Source organism: Lepisosteus platostomus (genome assembly GCF_059453375.1).
Source record: "Lepisosteus platostomus isolate fLepPlt1 chromosome 5 unlocalized genomic scaffold, fLepPlt1.hap1 SUPER_5_unloc_4, whole genome shotgun sequence".
Classification (NCBI taxonomy): domain Eukaryota; kingdom Metazoa; phylum Chordata; class Actinopteri; order Semionotiformes; family Lepisosteidae; genus Lepisosteus; species Lepisosteus platostomus.
Window position 1 is genome coordinate 261,457 of NW_028291474.1, and position 16,292 is coordinate 277,748.

The following is a 16,292-nucleotide window of genomic DNA, read 5'->3' on the forward strand; positions in this document are numbered from 1 at the left end:
GTGAGGGCACGGGCAATCTTTCAACGATAAGGCTGACGTGCCTGTCGAAATTGTGTTTCCCTTTCACTGTGTTGTATTTGCCCTACTAGTACAACATCAATTTTGATGTCATCATTGCCCATTGGTTTGTCTTGTTGTCATTGTGTATTTTACATTACAGGAACTGAAAGTACTGAACTGAAGGTACTGAAGGTAGGAACTGAAAGTACAGACTGCTTTAATTATAAGAAAGTTTTTTTTTCTGCTGTTCTCTTTCCTGATGTATTGGTATTTTAAGGCTATTGGGCAGCAAGGATTTATCTTCCTGAACTCTCTATATAAGATATGGGTCCATGATCATCTTAGTTTAGATGTACCTTTTAAAGGTGGTATTATTCTCCATTGTTCAGCCTTCAGACATACTTGGAAAGCTTTAGGCACAGACATAATCTTTCTTAATCCCCTTTTATCCTGAGGTGACGTCCCAGGCACGCTTGCCCCCTGAGAATATTCACTGTGCTCTTCAGGCTTTTTTTCTGATTCTACACAGATTTTTTCTCCTTCAAACATGTCACCACTGTCTGTGCTGCCGTGTGCAGCCCATGCATCTTCTGTATCTCCTGATGAACTTCTGAGCTCTGTGTTGCCTTCCAAACTATGTCCCTCACTTTGACTTGAAATATGGACTATAGATTGTATACTGTCATCAGGTTTTGAATCCTTACCAATACTCACCTCCTTCTGCGCCCTAAGCACTTGGATTCTTACTTTTTTTCTATCTTCATGCCAAATCACTGATAACCATTTCTTGTTGCTGGAGCAATCCTCTCCAAGGACTCTGTTTGACAGTGTTGACCACATATTGTCATGCCACCTAATTTTTTTTTCTAGCTTAAAAAACTTCAGAAATTCTTTGATCTCATCCCTACTCCACAAGCCACAGGTCTGGCCTCCTACTTCTCTGTCCTCCTTTAACATGTGGCATTGCCAAAAATCTGAAAAATAGGGAACACATCTGAATGAAGTGGAAACATAATTGAAATTCAACTCCCAATGGATGTTAATAGTGTAGGAGTGCAACAGATGTACAAATCCATTCAATGTTTTTATTTCTGTGTTTAATTTTTGAGGGACCCTATATTTTGATATAGCATCAATCACAAAACAGCATTCTGTCAATGTCAAGACCACCAGCCAACTGGTGGAGATCAACATGTGTTAATCCACCAGGACATTCTCTACTGTGCGGCAAGCAGCACTGTTTTAACCATTCAAACCCGCTTCCCGCTACTCGGTATTGAGTCTTCTCTTTGAGAGCTCTACCTCGCGTTTACTCTGAATCTCGCTTACTGGTTATGGACTCTCTTTTGCCTCTCGACCTTGGACCTCGCCTGACGTTCTGGATTGTTCGCCTGTCTCAATAACTACTTACATCAGCACAGGATCTGCATACCTTTTCACTGAGGATTTCTGACAGTCACAGCCATATAAAAAACTAGAAAGGAAGTATGTTTCTTAAAAAAAAATACCCCCCAAATTGTTTTTGTTTTTTTTAAAGTCAACATATCTGGGTTGTGTTTACAAGATTTTTAAAAATTGCAAAGTTTGTGTGGGTATGATTGTAAAAAATCAAATCATAACTGAAGAAAGCTCCATGGTCAAAACATTGTGTTTTCTTCTTCTCTTTTCAGCATGGAATAAACCTATTACTTGTTCCTTGGAGATTACCATGTGCCAATAAGATATGATCACTGTATTGACCATATACAATTTCTTGCATTAGGAATTCCTATTTTGCATACCCCAGCTTGCTCTCCTTGAGACACACATACAGGGAGAGAAGCTGGGGGTCAGAGCACAGGGTCAGCCATTTATACGGCACCCCTGGAGCAGTTGGGGTTAAGGGCCTTGTTCAGGAGCCCAATGGAGTAGGTGTCAGCCCTGTCCCGTCCCTAGTTTCCGGTCTGCTGTCCTTCTGGTCTTTCTCTTTCCCTTGGGCTATATATTCTGGGTCTTGCACTCTGTCCTCACTCAGCATTGACGTTCGGATGTCCTGAGACCCGCCTAGCACCAGGGCGCCCCACGTCCGCTCCCTGAGGGCATAGGTTTCTATACGGCATTCCTGAACTCTTTGCACTAATGAGCCCGGGCCTCCAGATTGATGGGCCCAATGTCCCCAGTTCTTCCATATCCTTATAGCAGTTTTAAAGGGTAACCCACACTCCTGTAACAACACAATATCAGCATTTACCTTCCTCACAAATGATAGTATAGTCCTTGCCCTTAACTTGGAGCGAATGCTTCTCACATTTATTGACACAATATTAAGAGCCATACTTAAAGTAGGACCAGGGGAGACTAAAAGCTCTGGCTACAATCATTCAGTAGGTGACACCTACCCAACAGGCCTCCCCCCCCCCTTTTGCTTTAATTGTCTCCTCCTCCACCACCCCCACAATCCATAGGATATTTCACCACCTGCCCTCCTTGAGTCTTTGGTTCTAAAGCTTGGTCAGTAAGATCACATATATTGGAGACATCTAAACCCATGGGAGAACCTACCTGAGGACTCGGAAAATGATCTTCCCTCACTCTTCTACTCGGAGTTCAATCATTTTCTAAATCCAATGTCTCTTTTAGACTGCACCCTCTGTTCTGTACATTTCATTTGAGCACTTTCAGTCTCCACAGGTGGCAGGCTATTGGAAGAGCAATGGTCTTCCCAGTTTTGTTCTATTTGCAAAGGAATTTGGACAGTCTTTAAACACATGACCTTCACACTCACAGAGATTACATTTCCTCGCGCTTGTACATTCAGTATATGCATGTCCAATTTCCTTGCACTTACCACACACCACCTTTGTACAGGCATCCACAAAGTGACCCAGCTCCCCACATCTCCTGCACGGTTTTGGCTGCCCTTGGTAGAACACAAGGCCTCTATTTTCACCTAATCCAATCAAAGAAGGAATGTGTTTAAATCCACCATAACCATTTTTTGTCTTCATGCAATGAAACAGGTACTCTCCATGCACAGTTCCAGATGCCATCATCATCCAAGACTTTCTGAAGCTCACCTTTCACTAAACAATACTTAGACAACCATGTCACAACATCTTCCTTCATCACCATCTCATTAAACATGCGAACAATCACAGTCCTATTAATTAATAATAATTGCTTACACTTATACAGTGCTTTTCTGGACACTCCACTCAAAGCGCTTTACAGGTAATGGGGACTCCCCTCCACTACCACCAATGTGCAGCATCCACCTGGATGATGCGACGGCAGCCATAGTGCGCCAGAACGCTCACCACACATCAGCTATCAGTGGGGAGGAAAGCAGAGTAATGTAGCCAATTCATAGGGGGGGGTTATTAGGAGGCCATGATTGGTGAGGGCCAATTGGAAATTTGGCCAGGACACCGGGGTTACACCCCTACTCTTTTCGAGAAACACCCTGGGATTTTTAATGACCACAGAGAGTCAGGACCTCGGTTTTACATCTCATCCGAAGGACGGCGCCTGTTTACAGTCCAGTGTCCCCGTCACTATACTGGGGCATTAGGACCCACACAGACCACAGGGTGAGTGCCCCCTGCTGGCCCCACTAACACCTCTTCCAGCAGCAACCTTGGTTTTTCCCAGGAGGTCTCCCATCCAGGTACTGACCAGGCTCACACCACATTAGAAAGATCCATCAGCTTCTGCCATTCAAACATTCTAATCAGGCCCACATCTTTTTTTCTACTCTATTTTTATCCAAAATTGTTCCAGTAACTTTGCCGATTGAAACTAATGTCAAAACCAATTCCCTTCAGCAAAGTGATTAAGCATTTGACATCTAATGCCTTAATCCTTTCTGTAACACCTTCCTTGAAAAGTCCAACCGTGAAATATCACCCGAGTGAGCCGAACCCTCACCACCCTTATACACCAAAAGTGAACAAAAGTAACGGTGCATGCCGACCCTACAGGCCGCCATGGCCGTTACAAATGTGTCAAAAGCAAACTAAACCTAAACCGAAACCTCTGCTGTGCACCAAACCCACCAAAACCCTATTCCCTTAATCTTACACTTATACAAAAACTCCACTCTCGACTTCTGGGTTTAACCCTTTACATCTCGAACACTGGTTAGAGACTCAGTGTGTCCCAGGCTCAGCGGTTATATAGGACAGGACTCGGAGAGCTGCAGGTGAAACTCGTTGTTCTGTGCTCCCCGTGCGGAATGCGCGTCTCCTCCCTCCAGACTCATCAAACCGCCTTCATACGCTACAGCAGGAAAAAAAAACTCCCTTTACTGTCTTCATACAGTACATCCCTCTTAAATCCCAGAAACACAGAAACTCCAGGGCGTTTCTGTGAGTCAGTACTAGGTTTCTCTGTTCGAGGTTACAAGCAGAAACAATAAAAGCGCTGAAAGCAGGAAGTTATTTCTCCTCGTAGGCATAGATGTGTAAAAATAAATGTTCTGATTTCTAAAACCTAATAAAATCCATGTAAGTCTCCTTTTCATCCCCAATGCATATAACTGAATAGAAACCAGTCAAGTTCAGCTACTTTTCTGATGTATATGAATACACTAGTTCTGGTGCAGCTCTTACAACAAAGATACTTAAGAACTTTTTTTTCATACGAGCTCTTGCCTTTTTTAAATTGAATATTTTTTCATTTCAGTAAATCACACGAAACACCAGCAACACTCATTGTAAGCATCTGACCAATCACATTCCTGAATTTTAAACCCATTTAGTATTTATTTTTAACTTGTTTTATTTATTTTTTTAAAATTTTAAAACCTGTTTTAAGTATTCTTGCCATTTTTAGCATATTGTAAGTGGATTTTTTCAAATATTTTATTTTTTAAATCATATCAACCCATTGTAAGTTCCCATTGATAATTCCTGAGCTTTATAACTGTGTATTATTTCTTTTTACCTTTTTTAATTTTTTTATTATTTTACAGAGCTTTTTAATATATTGTGAGCATTTTAGTGTCATTTTAAAATAGGACTATCAATGCTCCTGACTTTGAAACCTGTATTTATTCTGACATTATTCTCTCCACCTGCAGATGAGGGAGGTATTTGATTTTAAATTTGTTGATTTGGGGGGAAAATGTACATTCATTTCCTTGTATGTATCACCAGTGGGAAACTTTTTTTGGATGAATTGCAATCTTTACTTCAAGGCCTTCAGGCTGATATAGAAATGACGGGAGATTTAAATGACACATTTGATAAATCAGACAGGAACAGCATAACATCTAAAATGGCAGAACCCTCTAAAGTACTGAAAAAATTCTGGCACATTCATAATAAATACAATTTATTTAATTTAAAGCATAAAATTTGCTTTAAAAAGAAAACCACAATTTGTACGATATCATATTTCAATATCGACATTCAGATGAAGAATTTGAGGATTTGAATATCATTGAAAAGTACATCGATTTTGGGACAATGTTTGCATCTGAATAATCCTTCCTCCTGGAGAGAAGGAAAAAAAAGTTTTGAGTCTCAGTCTTCAGGATCCCCCCCAAAAAACGTGCAAATTTGTTTCTGATGTATTTTGGATAAAGATATAACTCTCATAGAAGATACATTTTATCAGTTGAATGCAGTCGATACTTTCGACTTTTTATATGATGATAGGACCTACTGTACATTTAGGGCTCAGTACTGATAACACTGCTGCTATTGATGGAGTAGAAATAAATGTTGTACTGGCAGTTTTTTTTCTGAGGCAAGAGGTCCTAGAACACCTCCTATAAAAATGTTAAGATTCAGAGCAAGAAATATTTTTCCACCTCACCTAATACTATTGCATTAACGAGGCTGAAGTTGGCTTCTTATTCGCCAGCTGCTGCTTTGTGTTTTTCGTTCCATCTTAAATGCTACTGCTGTGATGTTATGTCGTCTTTAGCCTGTAGATGGCTCTCTACAGTCATTTTTAAAAATACTTATCCGGATGTATTATTGTACATTTCCTCAGTAAAGGGGAATATGTAAGTAGAGACTGTCCAAATTGCATTTTTGTATGAAACACATTTCAGAAACACAACTCACAATAAAACAAACTGGCATGTTATACCACGAGTAAATAAGACAAAGGCAAAACGTAAATTCACTGGCACTTCCTGCATATTTTCCACGACCTTGCCTTCTGATCATAAAAAGTCTCAAACTCTTGCGTTTTACAAGAAATTTTAATATAGCAGTTTTAAATGGGACATTTAGAACATGCCATATGAGACTATATGGTTAACTGAGGATGAGCAGAGGGTGATCGAACCTACCTCCTGGTTATGAAAATGTCTAAAAATTCTGACACAGATGTGTGAGAGACAATGGAAAAGACTATCAAAATCCTGAACTTCAGGACATTGTACTGTACCGTTTTTTAAATACAACCCTCTGAACATGGCATGAGAGAATACATTGTCAAATGGTAAATGCAATGTTTGCTATATTTCTAGGGCCCTCCCTCCTGATTTTAAAATCGTCTCATATTTCTGACATCAAGGTGTGAGACACAATATAACAGACTGTCAAAATCCTGAACTTCAGGACATTTTATGATACCATTTTAAAAATATGACCCTCTGAGCATGGCATGTGAGAAAATGGCATGTGAGAATGCATTGGGAAAAGATGAATGCAATTTCTGCTGAATTGCTATGGCCCTCCCTCCTGATTACAAACTCGTCTCACAATTCTGACACTGAGGTGTGAGACACAATGTAACAGACACTATTAAATCGTGAAGTACAAGAGATTATACTGTTACATTTTTTTTTTAATATTGACCCTCTGGCATGTGAGGACTTCTAGTCAACAATATAGCACACATTCCGCCAATTTACTTTGTCCCTCCTTCCTCGTTACCAAAACATCTTAGTATACCGACACTAAGGTAAATATCTCTAAATCCAGAAGTTAAGTTGTCAAAGTATATTGGAGTCAACCGATACTGATCAGGTTCTGCTGATGCTGAGCCCGCAGCCTTCACCATAAGGTCCAATTCCCCAAGCCTGCTGACCTTATATGTCCATCCCTTTGCAGTATAGAATGAAAAAAAACTCCAATAGACATCGGCCACTGTTGGCGATTTTCCTTTAAGATGGAGTGTATCACTTTCACTGAGACCGAGAAGTGTTAAGCTCTACATGAGTCTTTGTGGCTCGGTTGTTAACCAAAAGGGTGGTGGTTTGAGACCTCCCTGGGACGCTATGAGCCTTTTAATGAACACACCCTCTTCACTTCATTTCTCCATGGCCGGTCTTGTACCGCAATCAAATACAGAGCCCGTAGGGGGCAGTAAGCCCGCATATATAGCTCACTGTGTATATAATGAAGAAGCGGAGGTTAGTTTCTCATCTGCATGTTGCAGAGCCTTACGCCACTCATACCAACAGTTGGGGTTTGATCCCTGCACGGGCTATTAGTTGAAAGACCATTGTAAATGACGTGTAACAGATTTATCCAGCTGGCTTTTATGTTTCATACTAAATTGCTATCTTGAAACCAAAATAATTAGAAATATGGAACACAACCGTTGTTCCCCATGAAGGAAAGCTGTTTTACACTGACGTCACTCCTATTTATTTAATCCAGATTTTAAAAACAACTCCGACCTATCAAAGGAAAATGTTACACAAAAGTTGGAAAGCACACTCTGAATCCATCTGTATATTTGATTTCCGCAATCCGTTCAAGGCTGCCTATGTTAATCGTAAGTGTATAGATGAAACATTTAATATATTGTTCAGTTTAAATCAAAATGCTTTACTACTACAAGAGAGAAGTATAGTATGGAGGATGCGACAAATGTGTGATTTCTTGGAAGAAAACTACTTTTCTTTGCGTTCGAAATTAATTCGAAACAATTGACACACAAACCCTTTGTCTTTTTTAAAGAGATTATATCTTTAAACAGACAAATGTATAAAATGTGTTTTTTTACCTAGAGATTTTGGACAGGGGCGATGTATTACTAGTAGAGGCTGCTGACTAACACTGTACTGTCTGGAGATCAGCTCCATTTGCAATAAAAAAACGTGCGTAACAAAGCTGGAGAGCAGCTGAACTTGTGCTCAGTAGTCAGTATGGTGCTGAGGGTTCAATACTGTCGTTGTTGTATTAGCACGAGCTGCACAGGCTCTGAATCAGACCATTTCAATTAGTCTGATCAGTGCAGGACAAGTTAATGTAGAATTATTGCTTTGTCTGTCTCTTGTTTGTATATAAATGGATGTCTCTGATAACTTAATGTTAGTTTTTATTTTAGTTTTACGATGTAGGTCATGCGTTGATATATGACATGTCTCATTCCTGATTCAGCTCATGTTCCATAGGAGAGAAGAGATTCTTCCTGTTTCTCGTACAACCATATCAGAACAGAAGGCCATGTCACCCAGCTCTGATTCAAGATCGAGTTGCATCTTCAACATTTTGTTTTTGTTTCTGATCATAATTTTCTTTAGTTATGATCAATATTGAACTTTTTCTAAGTAAAACAAAACTAATCAAACATGCAGGCAGATTTTTGAAAAGTATTAGGAGTTGATAGGGCGCTCCTTCGGAATAGTCGTCAGAAAATGTGAGAAAAAGAAAAGTTACGTAAACTCTCACACAGAGCATTAAAGACTGGAATCTGATCATAAAAAAACTAGCTGTCTCCCCGTCGGTAATCAAACCCCGGTTTCCCGCGTGACAGGCTGGGACACAAACAACTTTACTAACTAGGAGCGCTTGCTAGCTATTAGGAGGCATTTACTCTTAAATATGTTACTGTTTTGGGTTTCGACTTTAATTTTCCCGATACCAGTTTTTTACAAAAGTAAAGGCACATGGCACATGTGTGGCACATCACATCCGAGTTTAGTGACAACTACCTCAGAGATTGTAAACTGGGTAGTTTCAGATCACTTTTTTTTTAAAGGTTCAAGCAAACCCGAATACCTTTGTGTAATCGTTTTTCATAAAGTGTAATTGTATTATAGCATGTGCCCTTAATGATTTTCTTGATACGTTATATGTGCTCTTGTTTGTATTGTATGTAGTTTTGTTGTTCAAATAAAACGTAAAAGACACAACTTTCCGGATGCGGCTGCTGTAAAAATAAAATGACATCAAGGGTGCTGTACGCAGAGGTCTGAAACCTGCTCCACAGAAGATCTTTATCCAGAGGTGTTAAAGAAGTAGAGATCTCGCCATGAGAGGGGAAGCATCTCAGAAAAAGCAGGTGCAGTCGGTTCCACGGTCATAACGCCACTAATTCGGGTGACAAGAGCAAAACCCACCCGGCTTCCTCCGGGCAAGTAATGAGACAAAGAGACAACACACAGCGGGTAGCGTGGCTGAGCGGTCTAAGGCGCTGGATTAAGGCTCCAGTCTCTTCGGGGGCGTGGGTTCAAATCTCACCGCTGCCAGGTGCTTCTGTCGAGACCCTCTTTCAGCTGGCTTCAGACGAAGGGAACTGCTTTTTGGCAGTCTCTCGAGAAACTAAGCAAAGTGTTTAAAGATACTTTCTCAGCTTGACATCAAGGCACAAAACAAAAACCTTCTTGCGTCCTCTCAACCCAAAAGCGCTTTGCCACTTTTTGCGTTATGCAGGGAACGACGTCTGCCCAGATCACTTTTGTGTCAATGCAAATCGTAGTGTGCCCTGCGTTTTAATTTTGGCTGTGCTGGCGTGCTGCTTCTGTCTGTGAAACTTGAATGTTCTGCTTCTTCACACCAAATCGTCGGCGGGGGTTGAGCTTGTTAAATCTTTGCGCATAGCGCTCCTTTGGAAGTACTTTGTCCAAGTTCAAAAGCAATCGTGGGATTTACTTCATGCGTGCAAAAAGCATGCCTCGCACGACAGATTTAAATGGGGAATGGAGCCTGCTTCTTGCTGTTTTTCCTGTGGTTGCAGTTACAAAGTTGATCGTGCTTTCACATTCTGTTAACAGTATTCACTGGCTGAGCTTTATCAGTTGGTTCGTAAAGGAATCTCTGCTTCGGTTCCAGAAAAGTCATCTGTAGTGTGTTTTTTTTCCGTGCCCATGGCAGTCTTTTAAAGCTGGTAGTAATGGCGGCGAAGTTAATTTTTTATCCTCTTTAAAAGAATAAGGACGGGCTGGGGCGAGCTCCATTTACCACTCTTTCAGCTAACCGCCGAACTCGCGAACTGATTACACTGCAGAGCCACAGGCGCCTCGCTTTTCTCCATTCTCTGGGTTAGGGTGAAAAAAAACTTTGCTGGTATTAGCTGGCCTGCTGGGAGTACCTCTTCTTCACTGATAAGCAAGATTTGTGTTTCATCTTTCGCAAGCTGTATAGATTTCTTTCAAAACAAGTTGTTCCAGAAAGGAAACGAACACTTGCATGCACCTGAATTAAAAGGCATGGGATTTGCCCATAAGGATAAATTCTGTACAGTAAGACAGGAAGAAAGGCACCGCTGGGAATCGGACCCAGGATCTCCTGTTTACTAGACAGGCGCTTTAGCCAACTAAGCCACGGCGCCGGCAAAGTGCTGTCCTTTGACAGCCACTTGGACACGTCTCAACTGCTCTGAGACATCTGCGTTCGGTGTGCACCGAGCCTGCTCGCCTTGCAAGTTGCCTCATTTACATGCGATAGTTCCACCACTAAGAGAAAGGATGAGAAATGGCTTTTATCTGTCACTTTTCATGTCAGAGGATCTCAATCTGCTTTCCCTGTACAAGAGGATGTCCAACTCATGTAGCTAAAGACGTAGACGACAGTGCTCCACTGAAATCTTGATCTCACAACCCTCGGCATGACTCCGCTGTGTTCTGCTTTAGACAAAGGGGGGAAAAGACTTCTTTCATCACACGTTTTGCACTGTTTACGGTGTTTGCAGTGCTCTTTCTTAAATGAAAACCAGGAATCGGCACCATATGAGGTGAGACTAGATAATATTGGAACAAGTAGCCTCGCCATTCCATGCGTGACGTGAGCAAAGTGTAATTCCTGTCTTTATAGTGTGCTTGTTAGAGACATAGCTGGCACCCAGAGCGCTTTAAATCCGGGAGTCAGCAGCCCAAGACAAGAGAGTTTCCTTCGTCTATGTTTTTTGCGTGAAGGGGGAAACCATGCGTGTGCTGCAAACGATCTTAGTATCGAAGTGCCGTCCCACATAACCGATCCGAACAATCTGCTTTACAGAGGAGCACTGCCGGAGCTTATCGTTGGCAAACTGAAGACCAGGCTGACCTCTTCTGTGACTCTTGAACACTGAGTCTCAAGGTTGTGAATTCAAGCTCCACGCTGGCGGGAAATTCCATAGGTAATGATCACATTTTCTTGCATGCTAATCAAAAGAAATATTAAGAAACTTTTCCCGATACCAGTTTTTTACAAAAGTAAAGGCACACGGCACATGTGTGCCACATCACGTCCGAGTTTTGTGACAACTACCTCAGAGATTGTAAGCTGGGTAGTTTCAGATCAGATCACTTTTTTTATCAAAGGTTCAAGCAAACCCGAATACTTTTGCAAGAGACATTTCAGAATCCCAGTCAAATCCACTAAGATTGCTGGTACCTTTGAATTCGACTGAACTATAGCACAGATCTGCAGTCCACCATTAGAATACTGTGGGTGTGTTGTATAAGCCATACTGCCCAAAATAGTTCTAAAACAGGAGAAGCATCCTCGTTTAGGAATGTGGTATAAAGTGAAATGGTCTGGGAAGAGTCCTACGTTTGAACAGTTCAAAATAGACGTAAAGGGGTATTTACGGACTCTTTCGAAATGTAAGAACGAGCTGTGCGGACCTTATCTTTATTTACCTTGTGTAATCGTTTTTCATAAAGTGTAATTGTATTATAGCATGTGCCCCTGACGATTTTCTTGATACGTTATATGTGCTCTTGTTTGTATTGTATGTAGTTTTGTTGTTCAAATAAAACGTAAAGGACACAACTTTCTGGATGCGGCTGCTGTAAAAATAAAATGACATCAAGGGTGCTGTACGCAGAGGTCTGAAACCTGCTCCACAGAAGATCTTTATCCAGAGGTGTTAAAGAAGTCGAGATCTCGCCATGAGAGGGGAAGCATCTCAGAAAAAGCAGGTGCAGTCGGTTCCACGGTCATAACGCCACTAATTCGGGCGACAAGAGCAAAATCCACCCGGCTTCCTCCGGGCATGTAATGAGACAAAGAGACAGTGCACAGTGGGTAGCGTGGCCGAGCGGTCTAAGGCGCTGGATTAAGGCTCCAGTCTCTTTGGGGGTGGGGGTTCAAATCCCACCGCTGCCAGGTGCTTCTGTCGAGACCCCCTTTCAGCTGGCTTCAGACGAAGGGAACTGCTTTTTGGCAGTCTCTCGAGAAACTAAGCAAAGTGTTTAAAGATACTTTCTCAGCTTGACATCAAGGCACAAAACAAAAACCTTCTTGCGTCCTCTCAACCCAAAAGCGCTTTGCCACTTTTTGCGTTATGCAAGGAACGACGTCTGCCCAGATCACTTTTGTGTCAATGCAAATCGTAGTGTGCCCTGCGTTTTAATTTTAGCTGTGCTGGCGTGCTGCTTCTGTCTGTGGAACTTGAATGTTCTGCTTCTTCACACCAAATCGTCGGCGGGGGTTGAGCTTGTTAAATCTTTGCGCATAGCGCTCCTTTGGAAGTACTTTGTCCAAGTTCAAAAGCAATCGTGGGATTTACTTCATGCGTGCAAAAAGCATGCCTCGCACGACAGATTTAAATGGGGAATGGAGCCTGCTTCTTGCTGTTTTTCCTGTGGTTGCAGTTACAAAGTTGATCGTGCTTTCACATTCTGTTAACAGTATTCACTGGCTGAGCTTTATCAGTTGGTTCGTAAAGGAATCTCTGCTTCGGTTCCAGAAAAGTCATCTGTAGTGTGTTTTTTTTCCGTGCCCATGGCAGCCTTTTAAAGCTGGTAGTAATGGCGGCAAAGTTAATTTTTTATCCTCTTTAAAAGAATAAGGACGGGCTGGGGCGAGCTCCATTTACCACTCTTTCAGCTAACCACCGAACTCGCGAACTGATTACACTGCAGAGCCCCAGGCACCTCGCTTTTCTCCATTCTCTGGGTTAGGGTGAAAAAAAAACTTTGCTGGTATTAGCTGGCCTGCTGGGAGTACCTCTTCTTCACTGATAAGCAAGATTTGTGTTTCATCTTTCGGAAGCTGTATAGATTTCTTTCAAAACAATTTGTTCCAGAAAGGAAACGAACACTTGCATGCACCTGAATTAAAAGGCATGGGATTTGCCCATAAGGATAAATTCTGTACAGTAAGACAGGAAGAAAGGCACCGCTAGGAATCGGACCCAGGATCTCCTGTTTACTAGACAGGTGCTTTAACCAACTAAGCCACAGCGCCGGCAAAGTGCTGTCCTTTGACAGCCACTTGGACACGTCTCTACTGCTCTGAGACATCTGCGTTCGGTGTGCACCGAGCCTGCTCGCCTTGCAAGTTGCCTCATTTACATGCGATAGTTCCACCACTAAGAGAAAGGATGAGAAATGGCTTTTATCTGTCACTTTTCATGTCAGAGGATCTCAATCTGCTTTCCCTGTACAAGAGGATGTCCAACTCATGTAGCTAAAGACGTAGACGACAGTGCTCCACTGAAATCTTGATCTCACAACCCTCGGCATGACTCCCCTGTGTTCTGCTTTAGACAAAGGGGGGAAAAGACTTCTTTCATCACACGTTTTGCACTGTTTACGGTGTTTGCAGTGCTCTTTCTTAAATGAAAACCAGGAATCGGCACCATATGAGGTGAGACTAGATAATATTGGAACAAGTAGCCTCGCCATTCCATGCGTGACGTGAGCAAAGTGTAATTCCTGTCTTTATAGTGTGCTTGTTAGAGACATAGCTGGCACCCAGAGCGCTTTAAATCCGGGAGTCAGCAGCCCAAGACAAGAGAGTTTCCTTCGTCTATGTTTTTTGCGTGAAGGGGGAAACCATGCGTGTGCTGCAAACGATCTTAGTATCGAAGTGCCGTCCCACATAACCGATCCGAACAATCTGCTTTACAGAGGAGCACTGCCGGAGCTTATCGTTGGCAAACTGAAGACCAGGCTGACCTCTTCTGTGACTCTTGAACACTGAGTCTCAAGGTTGTTAATTCAAACTCCACGCTGGCGGGAAATTCCATAGGTAATGATCACATTTTCTTGCATGCTAATCAAAAGAAATATTAAGAAACTTTTCCCGATACCAGTTTTTTACAAAAGTAAAGGCACACGGCACATGTGTGCCACATCACATCCGAGTTTAGTGACAACTACCTCAGAGATTGTAAGCTGGGTAGTTTCAGATCAGATCACTTTTTTTTATCAAAGGTTCAAGCAAACCCGAATACTTTTGCAAGAGACATTTCAGAATCCCAGTCAAATCCAGTAAGATTGCTGGTACCTTTGAATTCGACAGAACTATAGCACAGATCTGCAGTCCACCATTAGAATACTGTGGGTGTGTTGTATAAGCCATACCGCCCAAAATAGTTCTAAAACAGGAGAAGCATCCTCGTTTAGGAATGTGGTATAAAGTGAAATGGTCTGTGAAGAGTCCTACGTTTGAACAGTTCAAAATAGACGTAAAGGGGTATTTACGGACTCTTTCGAAATGTAAGAACGAGCTGTGCGGACCTTATCTTTATTTACCTTGTGTAATCGTTTTTCATAAAGTGTAATTGTATTATAGCATGTGCCCCTGACGATTTTCTTGATACGTTATATGTGCTCTTGTTTGTATTGTATGTAGTTTTGTTGTTCAAATAAAACGTAAAGGACACAACTTTCTGGATGCGGCTGCTGTAAAAATAAAATGACATCAAGGGTGCTGTACGCAGAGGTCTGAAACCTGCTCCACAGAAGATCTTTATCCAGAGGTGTTAAAGAAGTCGAGATCTCGCCATGAGAGGGGAAGCATCTCAGAAAAAGCAGGTGCAGTCGGTTCCACGGTCATAACGCCACTAATTCGGGCGACAAGAGCAAAATCCACCCGGCTTCCTCCGGGCATGTAATGAGACAAAGAGACAGTGCACAGTGGGTAGCGTGGCCGAGCGGTCTAAGGCGCTGGATTAAGGCTCCAGTCTCTTTGGGGGTGGGGGTTCAAATCCCACCGCTGCCAGGTGCTTCTGTCGAGACCCCCTTTCAGCTGGCTTCAGACGAAGGGAACTGCTTTTTGGCAGTCTCTCGAGAAACTAAGCAAAGTGTTTAAAGATACTTTCTCAGCTTGACATCAAGGCACAAAACAAAAACCTTCTTGCGTCCTCTCAACCCAAAAGCGCTTTGCCACTTTTTGCGTTATGCAAGGAACGACGTCTGCCCAGATCACTTTTGTGTCAATGCAAATCGTAGTGTGCCCTGCGTTTTAATTTTAGCTGTGCTGGCGTGCTGCTTCTGTCTGTGGAACTTGAATGTTCTGCTTCTTCACACCAAATCGTCGGCGGGGGTTGAGCTTGTTAAATCTTTGCGCATAGCGCTCCTTTGGAAGTACTTTGTCCAAGTTCAAAAGCAATCGTGGGATTTACTTCATGCGTGCAAAAAGCATGCCTCGCACGACAGATTTAAATGGGGAATGGAGCCTGCTTCTTGCTGTTTTTCCTGTGGTTGCAGTTACAAAGTTGATCGTGCTTTCACATTCTGTTAACAGTATTCACTGGCTGAGCTTTATCAGTTGGTTCGTAAAGGAATCTCTGCTTCGGTTCCAGAAAAGTCATCTGTAGTGTGTTTTTTTTCCGTGCCCATGGCAGCCTTTTAAAGCTGGTAGTAATGGCGGCAAAGTTAATTTTTTATCCTCTTTAAAAGAATAAGGACGGGCTGGGGCGAGCTCCATTTACCACTCTTTCAGCTAACCACCGAACTCGCGAACTGATTACACTGCAGAGCCCCAGGCACCTCGCTTTTCTCCATTCTCTGGGTTAGGGTGAAAAAAAAACTTTGCTGGTATTAGCTGGCCTGCTGGGAGTACCTCTTCTTCACTGATAAGCAAGATTTGTGTTTCATCTTTCGGAAGCTGTATAGATTTCTTTCAAAACAATTTGTTCCAGAAAGGAAACGAACACTTGCATGCACCTGAATTAAAAGGCATGGGATTTGCCCATAAGGATAAATTCTGTACAGTAAGACAGGAAGAAAGGCACCGCTAGGAATCGGACCCAGGATCTCCTGTTTACTAGACAGGTGCTTTAACCAACTAAGCCACAGCGCCGGCAAAGTGCTGTCCTTTGACAGCCACTTGGACACGTCTCTACTGCTCTGAGACATCTGCGTTCGGTGTGCACCGAGCCTGCTCGCCTTGCAAGTTGCCTCATTT

At 42.3% G+C, this 16,292-nt stretch overlaps 4 non-coding genes across 4 annotated transcripts; 3 read left to right on the plus strand and 1 right to left on the minus strand.

The window, feature by feature from the left end:
• Positions 1-9,336: 9,336 nt before the first annotated feature.
• Positions 9,337-9,418, plus strand: trnal-aag (transfer RNA leucine (anticodon AAG)). The gene has a single exon. It is a non-coding gene; the product is annotated as a tRNA-Leu (tRNA).
• A 1,008-nt stretch (positions 9,419-10,426) lies between these two features.
• Positions 10,427-10,500, minus strand: trnat-agu (transfer RNA threonine (anticodon AGU)). The gene has a single exon. It is a non-coding gene; the product is annotated as a tRNA-Thr (tRNA).
• Positions 10,501-12,178: 1,678 nt separating this feature from the next.
• trnal-aag (transfer RNA leucine (anticodon AAG)) lies at positions 12,179-12,260 on the plus strand. The gene has a single exon. It is a non-coding gene; the product is annotated as a tRNA-Leu (tRNA).
• A 2,762-nt stretch (positions 12,261-15,022) lies between these two features.
• trnal-aag (transfer RNA leucine (anticodon AAG)) lies at positions 15,023-15,104 on the plus strand. The gene has a single exon. It is a non-coding gene; the product is annotated as a tRNA-Leu (tRNA).
• Positions 15,105-16,292: the final 1,188 nt, after the last annotated feature.